Consider the following 13,684-nt stretch of genomic DNA (forward strand, 5'->3'; position numbering starts at 1 on the left):
TCCAACCAATCTGACACACGCAAAGTTAACTGATGTCTATATTATTTTCTACAATTTTAAATTTGTCATACTCTACAAGGAAATAGAATTATTGCATTAGAAAAATTAAATATTGCATTTTCTTTTGAATCTAAGTCATTTTGATTTTTCGCCAATAACGAGACCGATGTGATCGCCGGGTTCATTTTTTTCAAAATATTCTATATAGTTATCTGCTCTTATAATATACCTTTTACAGACCTCGTTCCAATTTTCCGCAAAATCATACGGAACGCCTGCCAAGCCAAATGGGCTTTATCACTGCCAAAATTCGCCTTAGGGTATAGAAGCGTATCGCCCACAATTACTTCTCACACATGACTTCTGAGAACTGAAAATATCCAGGAACTTCGTGGGTAGTATATGCCGTGGGTAAGATAGACTTATCCCATTTACGCTTAGGATAAAACTTTTACCTAAATCATTTCGTTCGACATCGTTCAGACTCGTCACACCTTTACACCTTTTACTCGTCACACCTATGTACATTGTACCTATAATACGTCAAAGTTAACTTTCCCATTTAAAATATATTTTAATTTTTATACAACTAATTAATTTCCATATTATAATATATTATAAAAAAAAAATAAAAAAATAATTTTATGGTTTAAACCGTTTTATTTAAAACGAATTACCAAATCATTTTTGGACATAGACACGTAACTAACCACTTATAAGCAAACGTAATTATAATAAAACTACGAAAACACTGAACACTGGTATATTAACAGAATTATTATATAGAAAGTTTAATATATCATTCTTGTACGTCACTGGTAACATAATTTACTGATCCATTTAAAAAAATGTCAACAGTGGGAAGATTTCTGACGACAATGGTGCAAATAGTATAATATACTATATTATATTGTATTTCATACCACACACGCTCAAAACTTTTGGTGGCTAATGCAAAATTCATTAATAGTACTTTGTCATCTAAACACAAAAAAGTTTCCGAAAGGTCGTGAGGTAGTGTTTTTGAATTTTAAATTTCACGACAGCCGGATGCGTAGCCTTCACTTCCGAATTCCGTTTAGCCCTCGGGTGCGTGTTTGGACATCCGGTATGCAAAATTCGTCGGAAAACAATCTTTCGACCTCCAGTGTAACGAAAATGTCATCGTGTATTTCGGTACCTAGGTAATATATAATAATAATAAAAAAAAAAATGCACCCTTCACGCCGTATGATAGATTCATTGTGGTTTTATTCTCTTCTGGCAGTACGGGTTTGAAAAATAGCATGTCGAAAGGCTTCATAATAATATTAGCATTTATAAGAGATTTGGTGACTTTTATAGCGCTGTCGAGCGATGAAAGGTAAAGCGCAATATATTATTAAAATGTTTGATAAGTTTACGGTGTCGGTAGAATATTCGAGATATCAATATGACGATGTATAAATTGTCAGCTGATTTTATTCCTGTTTATCGATTTGAATTGTAAACAAAAATCACAATATACCGAAATGATATAATTTATAGAACAGGGTCGTCTGCAAGGGGGTACAATAAGGTAAGATTAATATTTATATTATGGTAAAATGTATACAAATATTATGGTATTCTGGTATTCAATGGAAAGGCAAAGATAAAAACAAGTGTATGAAAAAAAATATTTGACAATTTTACAAGTTTTATAGAAAGGGTCATCAGTAATATGGTGTACAATCAACTGCATGATAAATCAGATCATATTTTGTACTGTTTGAAAATAGTTATAACTTATAATTATACGACATAACTATTATTAATTGGATTAATATATTATTAATGTAATGAAAGGTAATGAAATAATACTAATTAATTGTTATCGTCAGATTTTAATGAAATCGTTTTTTTCTCCAATGCTGTTCTGTGTAAAGCGCTTATAATACATTTGAATTTTGATTAATAACAAACTGTTATTATTAATTATAATGTTCTTAATATTGAAAAAAAAAATAAATGGGGATTTTTTTTTTTTTGAAAACTTGAGGGGAGAGTTTAAATATTTGGCACAGACAGTGAGAAAAATGTCCTAACCTAACCTGACCTGATTTAGAACGAATGTATTGAGTAATTCCAACTTTTTTATATTATATTATATTCACCTATATATATATAAATATAGATATTACATTCATGAATAAATAAAATGATTTTATTTTAAATTTTCACACGGATTTTGTCTTGACTCAAATAATAATATGTTATATTAAACAGTTATCCTACACAAGTACTTTTACTTTGATAAGATCTTTAAATCTATTTGGAAAATTTGTGATGAACTCTTGCGCATGATAATGACATAATTTTATTTCAAAGAAAATTAATTAGGTACCTACTGAAAATAATTGTTAATACCAGTCACCGTAAAATATTATATTCCGAGCACAACTTGTTAAAAGTTTTAATTAATCGAATTATAAACTTTTTATTTGTTTATTTGTTTAATTTAAATATGTATTTATTGTACTTGCCTATATAATTTAGTTTCACGATCGAGTTAAAATAAAATTTTGAAAAAAATTCATATTCATTAATTTTCTATAATTATTATTCTATATTTCTATCGAACATAAATCATTCAAAATGCTGAATTATTTTAAAATTAATTGAAATATAAAAATGAGTTCTTTTGTGAGTTATATACTTATATATGATGTTAAAATAAAGCATTTCGAAAATATAATGTTACATATTAAGCAACATAATATACTATATAATATTTCTATACTTATCCGGGCTAATAATAGTATATATTTGTAAAGTTCAAATTTATGGGTCTTATGTCTAAAATTGTATACATCATGGTCAACAATATTGCTATCTCGGATATAATTTACCGCCTGGGGAAATTTTGATCATCTTCCACCCTATCACCGTAACCCTATCTTATAATGCGGCTTCGGAGCAATAACTGTCCAAACTCTAAAATAAAGTGCATCCGTTTTGTCCGGGTAACATTCATTTTCCGTGCCCCTATTCAATGATTCCCCCCCCCCCCCCCATCTATATATCTCGTCCATTCTTTGCGTCAGTAACACCCTGTACGTTTTTGTGAGTAAGGTCTGAATAAATAATGAGTAATCGAGGGTTTTTTGCCCTACCGAATATCATTGAGCTCGTCACGTAATTCCTTGTTTTTGTACAAATTCAATAACCCCGTTAACCTTTTATATAATACATACGCGCGTGTGTTTGGTGTATAAAACATTTTCGGAATATATATTTTGGTAGGGAAATATTTGAAACACGTTTTGTATGTTGATTTACAAAATTAAATATATTATCGTATTGGTATCAAAAAAAAAACTCAACCACACGTACACTACACACACACACACACACACACACACACATAAGAAAACAACGTTTGAACAACGTTTGAACAACGTTTAATGTACCTAATATCCATTGATCACAAAAGGTTTTTATCATTTACAATATTGTGTAGGTCTAGATAGAGGTACATAATAATATTATACTACCCCTAGCTATGAAAATAGTTAAATTTCACTAAAATGAAATTTTAAAGAATTTTATATGCAAATACGGACAACACGGTACCTAGGTACCTAGCTACTTACAAGATATAATAGAATAAATGCCTAAATATTTATTTTATACCCAAATACTTATGACGTATATGGTATATTTGGATTATTTGTATAGAATTTAAAAATCAATATTATACAAAAGCTTAAAATTATGTATTGTATCATTTGTATCAATTATTTGATAATCGAGTAAAATATGTAAACATCATCAAATATTTTGTTGTGTAAAGGATATAAAACTACAGAGGCATCATTTTAATGACATAGGGTTAGGTTATACGATATAAATATTATAATAGACAATACTTTTTATTGGAGTACTAAAAGCTTCTATATTATAGCCACTCATAGAATGGAAATATTGAACATTTGAAACAATAATACACTTGCCATGTTACGACTTATGATTTATAACCGTTCAGTTAGGCATTATTTTTTTTAAAAACTAGATATACGGGAAAAAAAAGCAATTCAGTATTTTTAACTTGTACATTTTGTAATAAATGCATATGCGTACGTTTTTTGAACAAAATACTATCCACATGACCATATCTATTCCTTAAAACCGGTAGAAAAATATTTTAATACATTTTAAATGTTTGCCATCCTCCCTATAACTATTTTATACTTCTTATAAAATAATATTTCTAAATGAAAAATACAAAATGACCATTCAATCACTCGGAAGTTTTTATTTTCGTTGAATTTAAACAATTGGTTTAAAATTTAAATGATATGAACATAATATTATTATAATACTATAATATATCGTTACCCCCGCTGTAATATATATTAATTTATAGTCGAATTTCAGAAAAACAATATGTGTTGTGTGCTGATGTAGAAATATAGTATTATATTATACGCACTTTTTGAAATAAAACCATAAAGCCTTTTCATCAGTCGTCGCGTCACATCAAATACCAAAAGTGAATTTAGGTTTTTATAAAAATATATGATTTAACTCTTACACTAACGAGGGGATTTTCTGAAGATAAATCGAAATAAGTTTTGAATGAAATCAAATATAATATAATATGTACCAATAAGAACATCCATCAATTTATTTCAGACCATACAAAATCATATATTATAATACTTCAAATACATAACACACATAATACTTGACCATAAAGTCTAACTGAAAAAAAACCCGTGAAAATAGTTTTTTTGGTTAGTACGTTGAAATATATTTTATTCAGAAATTATGAAGTAACGCACAAAAGACGCTTTCGAATATCAGACATGGACGTGCGCATATATGTATTTTTGAAAGACTGGAATATACACTTTGAGGTTTCTAAAATATTTATACCGCATTCTAAAAGTTTTGCGAGCACAGTCCAAAAAGTATTTTCATTATTATACAATAATAATAGTAATAATAATAATAATAATAATATGATGTAACTATATTGGGCTTCATAAAATATTTAATACGATGTAATGATAAAATAAGATATTATGTAGGGAAAAATGTTAGGTATGAGCATACCAATTAAAAAACATTGTTTGTATAATATAAAGTATTTTAAATTTTAATCCGCATTATATCATTATGCATTAGGGATTAAAAACGTCTGCAACATCGATGTGGGCGTGGAAACAAATGCGTCGGGATATAAATATAGATTATTTAACCTTCAGGTGGAATGAGTGGAATGAGCGTATACAGAATATTTTAGCATTCTAATTAGAAAATTATACCACAAGTTTATACATATCTAAAGTATTTTAGACGCGGCACTGTAAAAGGGAATATATTTAAAAACGGCTTTGGAGTTCAATCATCATAAGCTTAATAAATTATTTTAATTTTAGAGGGCGTATTATAGTCCGACGACAAATAATCGTTAAATGCGTGTATTTTGTTTATTTATTGTTTTTTTTTTTTTGTAATCAATAAATTCAAACTATTTTAATCTCAAAAGTCCATAACGACAATACCGCGGGTATACGCGATTTCGAGTACAACTGTCGTTAATATTAAACTATAATAATTATAAACAATATTGTTCGAGTTAGTTAAAGTACGAGCTCGGCGTTCACTGTTCAAGAACAACTGTTTATTCACCAGCTATATGTACGCATATTATAATCCTATGTATTTCTACACTCGACGAAATGGCTTTTAAATCACACTTTCTAATAATATAGGACATAATATTATTATCAAATCAATAAAATTCAATATGTTCTCCGCTACAAAATCTGTGAAAGGATCACGCTACAGTGGAATTGGTAGTATTATTATAAGTGCTCGGTAGCTTGCAATTTCTATATTTTTTTTATTGATTTTAATAATTTACATTAACGATAAACGTAAACAACACGCGTACCTGCACGTAATACCACAGAACATAATATCTATATATACGTATACTTAAGAGTTTTGATACAGGCAATTTTAGTGAAAATTTAAGAAAATTTAATATTTAAATGGTAACCACCTGCAATATTCGAATACGCATTCAATATAGGTCCTACGACACAGTACCGTTGTAAGTATAGTTATATTGTGTAATAACGAAACTACATAAAAATAAAAAATGAAAACTGTTTCGTGGGACAGAATACAAAGAAAGCAACAGTTATAGAAACAAAATGTTCGTCGCGCGTGTAACAAAGGGAACTTATTCACTGCGGGATATCCTATTTTTTTTCTTCGTTATATCACGTCTACGGGAAAAGCCATTTGATAGTTTTCGGGACGAAATATTTTATGATGCGGCAAAACAACGATAAAACAAGTACCTAATTATATATTATATTCGTAGCGGTGACTTCGAAAGGAGAAAAAAAATTATAAATAAATAAACAAAACGATATCGCACGCTCGGTCAAAGTGGTGTAGGTAGGTATATAGTAGGTAAGTAGGTATGTCTCTCTTATATATACCATATATACCGATATACGGTGGTGAAAACGCAGTAGTTGTCTTTCGACTACCACCCGCGTCTAACAATATATAGGACCACAACCACTGTGCAGCCCGAGTGATTCATTCCCTGTAGCAGTCGAACGAACGGTTTTTAACAAACAGTTTACGGTCGTGCGCGGGTCGGCGGGACCTATAGCCGGCGTACGACATGCGCTCACGGTTATTGCAAAGGCCGCGGCCGCCGGCCAAACCGTGACAGCCGGGGCCAAGTTGGAGAAAATTAAAAACAGACGAGCTCTCGTGATTAACGAGCCACACCACCTCTATACACACGAAAATAATGTATATATTGCGTCGTTGCGTATTGAAGGATGATCGTTTTTAACGGGCGCACACTTGTTATGTGTCATCGGGGGCCGGAACAAGTCGCTCGGGGAATATTTATCGACGCGATCGCCTCCTCCTCAACCCTGCCCAACCCGCAGTCGACGTGTCCCACCCACACCCTCTAATAATGACGTGTTTATATATTATATATACACGCGTATATACGTGCCCGGGCCATTGCGGCGGCGTTGCAGGTCTTTTGTCTTTAAACAATTTCGCTGACCGGCCCGAAGCGTATAATACATACACAAACACAATACACAGGTATTTGCATATATATTATATAATAAATACACGCCGTGTTTTATATTATATACAACATAATATTATTGGTACATAATAGTATTATATACATACTATACGCGCATAGGTACGTGCCCCGGGACCCGTTTATTGTGCGCCGGATACGGCCGAATATCGTCACGTTCGCGGGGCACCGGCCGAAATATTCATCGATTACTCGGGATTAATGCAGATATATGGGTAGGTATAACTATCGTGTATATTATTATAATTTATTGTATCGTATTAGCCTTTCTCGTCGTCGATATAGGGGTAGGACCTACCCGCTGCGGCTATTGTCATAGTCCGTATTATTGCGCACACCGCGTGTGTCCGCGTGTATATAATATAGGTCCCTCTATTTGTGTATGTATACTAATAATAACCTACATGTATATTGTATATAGGTATTATAATGTGCGCAATGTGTGGTGTGTAAAATCGGACGTAAATAAATTGTTGTCATATATTTTAATTGACCGAACACTTTGATATAATCGGAGGTCTGACCGTATTATTAGGTATGCGTGACGGGACACTGCGAGTGATTTAAATGCCCCAAAAAACCGTCTGAATATTTAAAGCCTTAAAAATGACCGAATCATATGCTAAAAAAAACGTACATTTTTTTTACCTAATGTAATGTCATATTATTATGATTTAAAACCAAAGCTTATGTCTCTTGGGCATTTGACGAAGAGATGTTGTCAAGACTTTTCTTCTAACATACTCCACTAGACATCTATACATCTCGCTTAAATCCTGTCTCGCTCTTAGTACCTTTTTAGTAGGTACCTACCTATGTTGAAAAATGAATATTCTAGTATCCGCTCTATGAAAGCAGTTGTTTCTCAACTCTCGAGGCAGAATCTGAACATTTTGCAACTTATACGTAGGTACTATGTACCTATTGCTGATCTACCTGCACACTCAAATACTACTTTTTCCGATGAGGCGGTGATAACTGCTTTAGAAATTAGAACTGACATAAACCCTAGCCACAGAAAATCTTAAAAACCATTACAAAAAAATTATAAGAATTGTAAAATAGTCTGTGGACAATAAGAATATATCGACTTAGATTACATTTACTCTTCTGCTTAATGATGTCACCCTGTGAATTGAATTAATAAAACGATCCAAGTGAGCAAGTCTATTCTTAATGTTTAAACTTTCGTATAAAAAAATTCAAATAATTTTTATTATATAAATTCTTTAATAATGTTGCTCTTTTATTTCCTAATAGGTACCTACTCTTATTCTTAATGCTTATAATCTCGTAAACATATTTAAATTATTTTTATTGTATTAATTCTCTAATAACGTTATCCTTTTATTTCCTTACACTCTTATTCTTAATAGTTGCTTATAATTTCATAAAACATTAATGAATAAAAAAAAACCTCAATAACCAACTTTATATTTCTCTACACTTCAATTAACATAACTTAATAACTAATAACAAATACAAATCTGAACCACTCACAAATATTTGTAACCTCAACTACACGAGAGCTCCGGCGCCTCTACCAATATGTAACGTGGTCGGGGATGACTAGTTAAATATATGAATAGGATATTTTGAATATATTTTACCGTCGCTTGGGAGCACAAATGGTATTTAGGATTTTAATATTACAAATAAATAACGATCGATCCAAATAATTGTCAATACATAAAAGTTTACTATTAGTTATTACTTATTACTTACGAACAAAGTTTACCAAAATGTGGGGCTATCACCGAGTCATATTTTTATTTGGCCGCAGCCTTACAATAATAAATGTGGCACCAAAGCAGAAGGGGCTTAAATTCATAGACGCAAATCCTTTAAATTGTCAGGGGGAGCAAACATTTTTAACATCAATGTGAGTGGGGGAGAGGGGGCTTTGTTCCCAAGCAACTAAAAAACTGTATATTTTTTGGGGGGCAATGGGATATTTGGGGAGCTATGCCCCTTAGCTCCCCTGCGATTTGCGCCTATAGGCTTAATATCTAGTCAGCATATTTTAAATAATAGGTACATATTAATATATATAACATATTAACATAATATATGTATAATGCACATATAATATCTGCCTATTATATTTATAATCAATGATATTAAGTTTATAAAATATAAGTAATGATGTAACAATCGTTACAAAACCTTAAACTCCACAACTCCAAACAAAACTAACTCCAAAGTCCACAACTGGAGGCAACTTCTTCGTCCGAAAATCTCTCTGGGAAGGAACATCTTACTTTATACTACTTTATAAGTAATTGATTTGTCCTTCAATGATACATGGCAGTCAACTTCGTGGATCTACCAAATATTTGGCGATGCCGAAGCACAAAAAGGAATAAAGGTTAGGTTAGGTTAGGTTCTAGACCTCTGCAGACAGCCTTTCTCGTTATCTTGAAAATAAATTACCACCTAATAACCTAACCTGTGAATTATAGTGTCACTGGACGCTCCCTTCTCTCGTTCCACTACGCCACCACGTTGTAATATCGTTGATCATGTTTGCATAATATTATTGTATATAACTATGAATACATACATTGTACATCTATCTATTTCATTAAGAAGAAAATGAACAATTAACTAAAAATATTCCTCCGGAATAATAATATCTCGTACTTAAAACGCAGTGTTTAACGGAGCTTACTTTACAAAACAAATCAAATAATCAATCGGTAAACTTTACTGTATCGATACAAAAACAAATGGAAATAGTAAACACTAGTAACTAAATAGTATATGAAGTAGTATAATAAGCATATACACTAGTACTATTGCTATTTATATACATATTTCATGTACACATATTATTAGTATTTAGTACCTACAATTCACAGTATAATTTAGTGACAATAAATGCATATTTTGCATACGGTTTAGATGTACCTATAGAATATAACTCGGGACTATATATTTATGTCAAAACATACGTCGTCAGTCCTCCAGTCCTCCACAAGTAATTTAAGCAATTATCCATGCCAATTTTATTTCAATTTGTAAATAACAAATTTTTTTATTATTATCGACTCACCAAACGAAACACAAATAATTATACTATGATAATGATATTTGAACGTTACAACTTTTAGGCACAATGTTTCCGACCATAATAAAGTAATGCGCAGGTACCATTACAATACAATATCATAATAATATATAGAATCCTCCATCGATTTGATTTATTTATTTTATTGTGTATTATTATACCTTTACAGTTTACAATGCCCGCAGTTTCTCTTTGTGAATATCATAGTTTTTATTCAGAAAGGAAAACCTAAAGGTACGACGCAAGTTGAAAAAGGAAAAATGTTCTTTTTGTTTTTACAAGTACCGTGTACGTAACCAAATAAGTAATGCTCAAAACTTGTTACAAAAACATTAATGAAAAAACCATAAAACTTTTATCACTCTTACCGATTTTCAAAATGTATGAACTTATAAAGTTTGAGAATTTTTAAAACCATCTAGGTATCGTTTCACCAATGTTTTCCATTAAAAATATAAAAACATTTGCTCAATTATATTATTTTGAAATGTACATAAATATTATAAAAATAATACTTTTCATAATACTTAAATTTAGTTATTTAATACTCACGTTTAAAAAATTACAATTAAATAAACGAATTAATATATTAACGTAAATGTGATGAATGATAATTGTGGATTATTTTAACAATTTTTGAAAGTACCTATCTAATTGATCCACGAAAACTATTCGAATACATTTTTAAGAAGAAACTATTGAGATAAATTTCAAATTTATGTTATATAATTTGGTTTCATCGCATAATTTTAAAATCATTTTTATTTTCCCAAAATTATTTTTGTTGTACATTTAGGAAAATGTGTTATGAGTAAATAATCGTTCGATCACATTAGAATAACCTAAATATATTCATAAGTTATGAATCATAACCAATTGGTTATCCATCAAAACAATATTTTAAATTATTTATTAATACGATTTCCCTGAGTAAATCTAAATTAATCATGTTGGATTATACATAATGTTATGTACACATGATTTGTCAACAAACTCAAATTAATGGAAACGTATCACAGTTTTAGTTTAAAATAAAACGTTTTTTTATTTATTAATATAATTAACTTTCAAAATAAAAAAAATGGAAAAAGCCTTGTTGTAGACAAAACATAATATTATATTATCATTTTGTCTCTTTCCTTGTGTATTGTGTTGATTCATGAATGATCCATGAATGTATACGTATAATATTATTTAAATTTGTATTGTTCGGTTAACTTTAAAGGATAGTTTGATAGCACTTTTCTATTGTATTATAATTAAATAATAATATTATCATTATCAAAAGTAATATTGAAGTTTAGGGTTCAAGTGTTTAACGTTCAATTTTCTAAGAAATTATTTGTTTAAAACGCAAAAAGTAATTTAATAATAATAAGTAATATTTAACAAAGAATTCATATTTTCAAAAAATGCTCAACGTGTAGTTTATTGAGTGTACCTACTAATGTAAATCACCCGTGACATTAGGTATTTGTCAAATTAACAATCTATAAATTAATAATGATTTATTTATACATGTGTAAGTGAACCAAAAAGAGAACTATTAAATAAACAATGTTGACGTCATGTCGTGGAATAAACATTATTGTTAATTAACATGACATTTTTTGAAAAAAAAAAACTAAAAAATTGAAATTTGAAATTGTCCGTAAACAGCTCAAAACGATTCAAAATATTTTCAAAATTTTATGGTGTATAGAAAATGAAAATATAAATATAAAATTAAAATTAAATTTATTTTCGGTCATTTGTTTTAGAGTTACACCAATCCCAAAATCGATTTTGTCGAAAACCGTTTTTGCGTACAAATTCCTGATTTTACTTAATTTTTATTTTGTTTTTATCTGCGCTTTTGAAAACTTTTGGAATATTAAATTTTGACCACCCGAATCGCCAAATAGAACTTTTACATCGTTATAGACACTGTTGGAGAAAATCGAAGCAGTTTTTTTTTTTTTTTTTTTTTTTTTTTTTTTTTTTTATTGAGTAACCCGCGGCAACATAGGCCATTGGGTGTGGGGAGGGTACTGTAGGTTTTTATATTGGGTAGGTTTGGTAGGTTTTATATTGGGTAGGTTGGTACACGTGTGTGTTGTGTTTGGCAGAATTTCTAATGGGGCACCCGTAGGTTTCTGCCGTGCCCCGGGGTGGGGGGATGGCGGCACTTGTTCTCCGGACACCGTGACTTGCCCGAAGAAAAATGCCGCCCAGTGGCCGGGAGTCGAACCCGCGACTGCCAGCGCCGCAGTCGACGCGTTAGACCGCTCGGCCACCTCGTCCCCCCCGAAGCAGTTTTATTGCCCCAAACTGTGATGACAGACACAAAAAAAAAAACAAATAAAAAAAACACATATTATTATCATTGTAAAATCGATACATTCATCGCTCCGCTTAGAATCTAAAATTAGGTTCGTGGCGTAAGCCATAAATAGTTACCAATACATCTCAGAGTCTAATAATATAAATAGTTTTTATAGTTTAGGTTGAATGAAAATGAGTTATTTAAGTTTTCTTATCAATAAGACAATAAATAGTATTTAGAAAAAAAATATTGATTAAAAATTATCAATAGAAAATTTATCCATAAAATACTTTAAAAAAATATTCAAATCAAAAAAAAAATTTAAAAAAAATGTCATACAATAAATAGATATTAAATATTATATCGTCCATAAATTATACATACTCTAGCTTATGTTGTTTCTACATAATATGGTATATTATAGAATCTGGACAATCCAATTGTTATTTTTTTGTGTTGATTTTTTCTTAAAACTATCATGATATTTTTCATTAAATATTCTATTACAATTTTGTTTTATTCACATAATTTATTATTATATTTTGAAGAATAGTCGAAGAATTGTGCATTGTGCCTATATAATGTAAATAATATGATATACGTATGTTCTCCAAAACTTTAATTCGATTGGCTAGGAAAAATAGTGGATTTTCGGAAAAGGGATATTTAGGGTCATGGTTTAACTTGATCCTATAACACAATTTCCCACACACTTTTCCGGTATATTCCCTATAATAATGTATGTAGTGTGTTTTCACTTTAATAACCTATTTCTATAGAGCTTGGCATCATTATTATTCTATACAACTTGCATAAACTGTTATTACAATGATGATAGGAAGGTCTTGCGTTGAACTTTAAAATACATTTATTAACGCGTGTATTCTTTGTATTAACCACCACTCTTGTGTTTGTTTAAAACTTATCACTTATCATTCATTGTTTTCTTAGTAGTTATATTATTCTCTATGTAATTAAAAGTTTTAAAATAAACTAGAAAAAAATATCAAATTATATTCTTACGTAGGTACCTAACTTTAATGATAAATTATATAGCATTTAGTTGATATTAATAAATAATAAAAACAAATACAATTTTACTAATTAATTTAAAAACAAATATTATAAAATGTATTAGTAAGGCGAAAATCAGCAAACGCTGAACATATTTTAAATCATTTCCTTATGA

General features: G+C 30.0%; 1 protein-coding gene across 1 annotated transcript in view; it reads right to left on the reverse strand.

The window, feature by feature from the left end:
* LOC132950101 (calexcitin-2) overlaps positions 1-13,684 on the reverse strand; it is a 93,446-nt gene that overhangs the window by 40,316 nt on the left and 39,446 nt on the right. The window lies entirely within an intron of this gene.

Source organism: Metopolophium dirhodum, chromosome 8 (genome assembly GCF_019925205.1).
Source record: "Metopolophium dirhodum isolate CAU chromosome 8, ASM1992520v1, whole genome shotgun sequence".
Taxonomy (NCBI): domain Eukaryota; kingdom Metazoa; phylum Arthropoda; class Insecta; order Hemiptera; family Aphididae; genus Metopolophium; species Metopolophium dirhodum.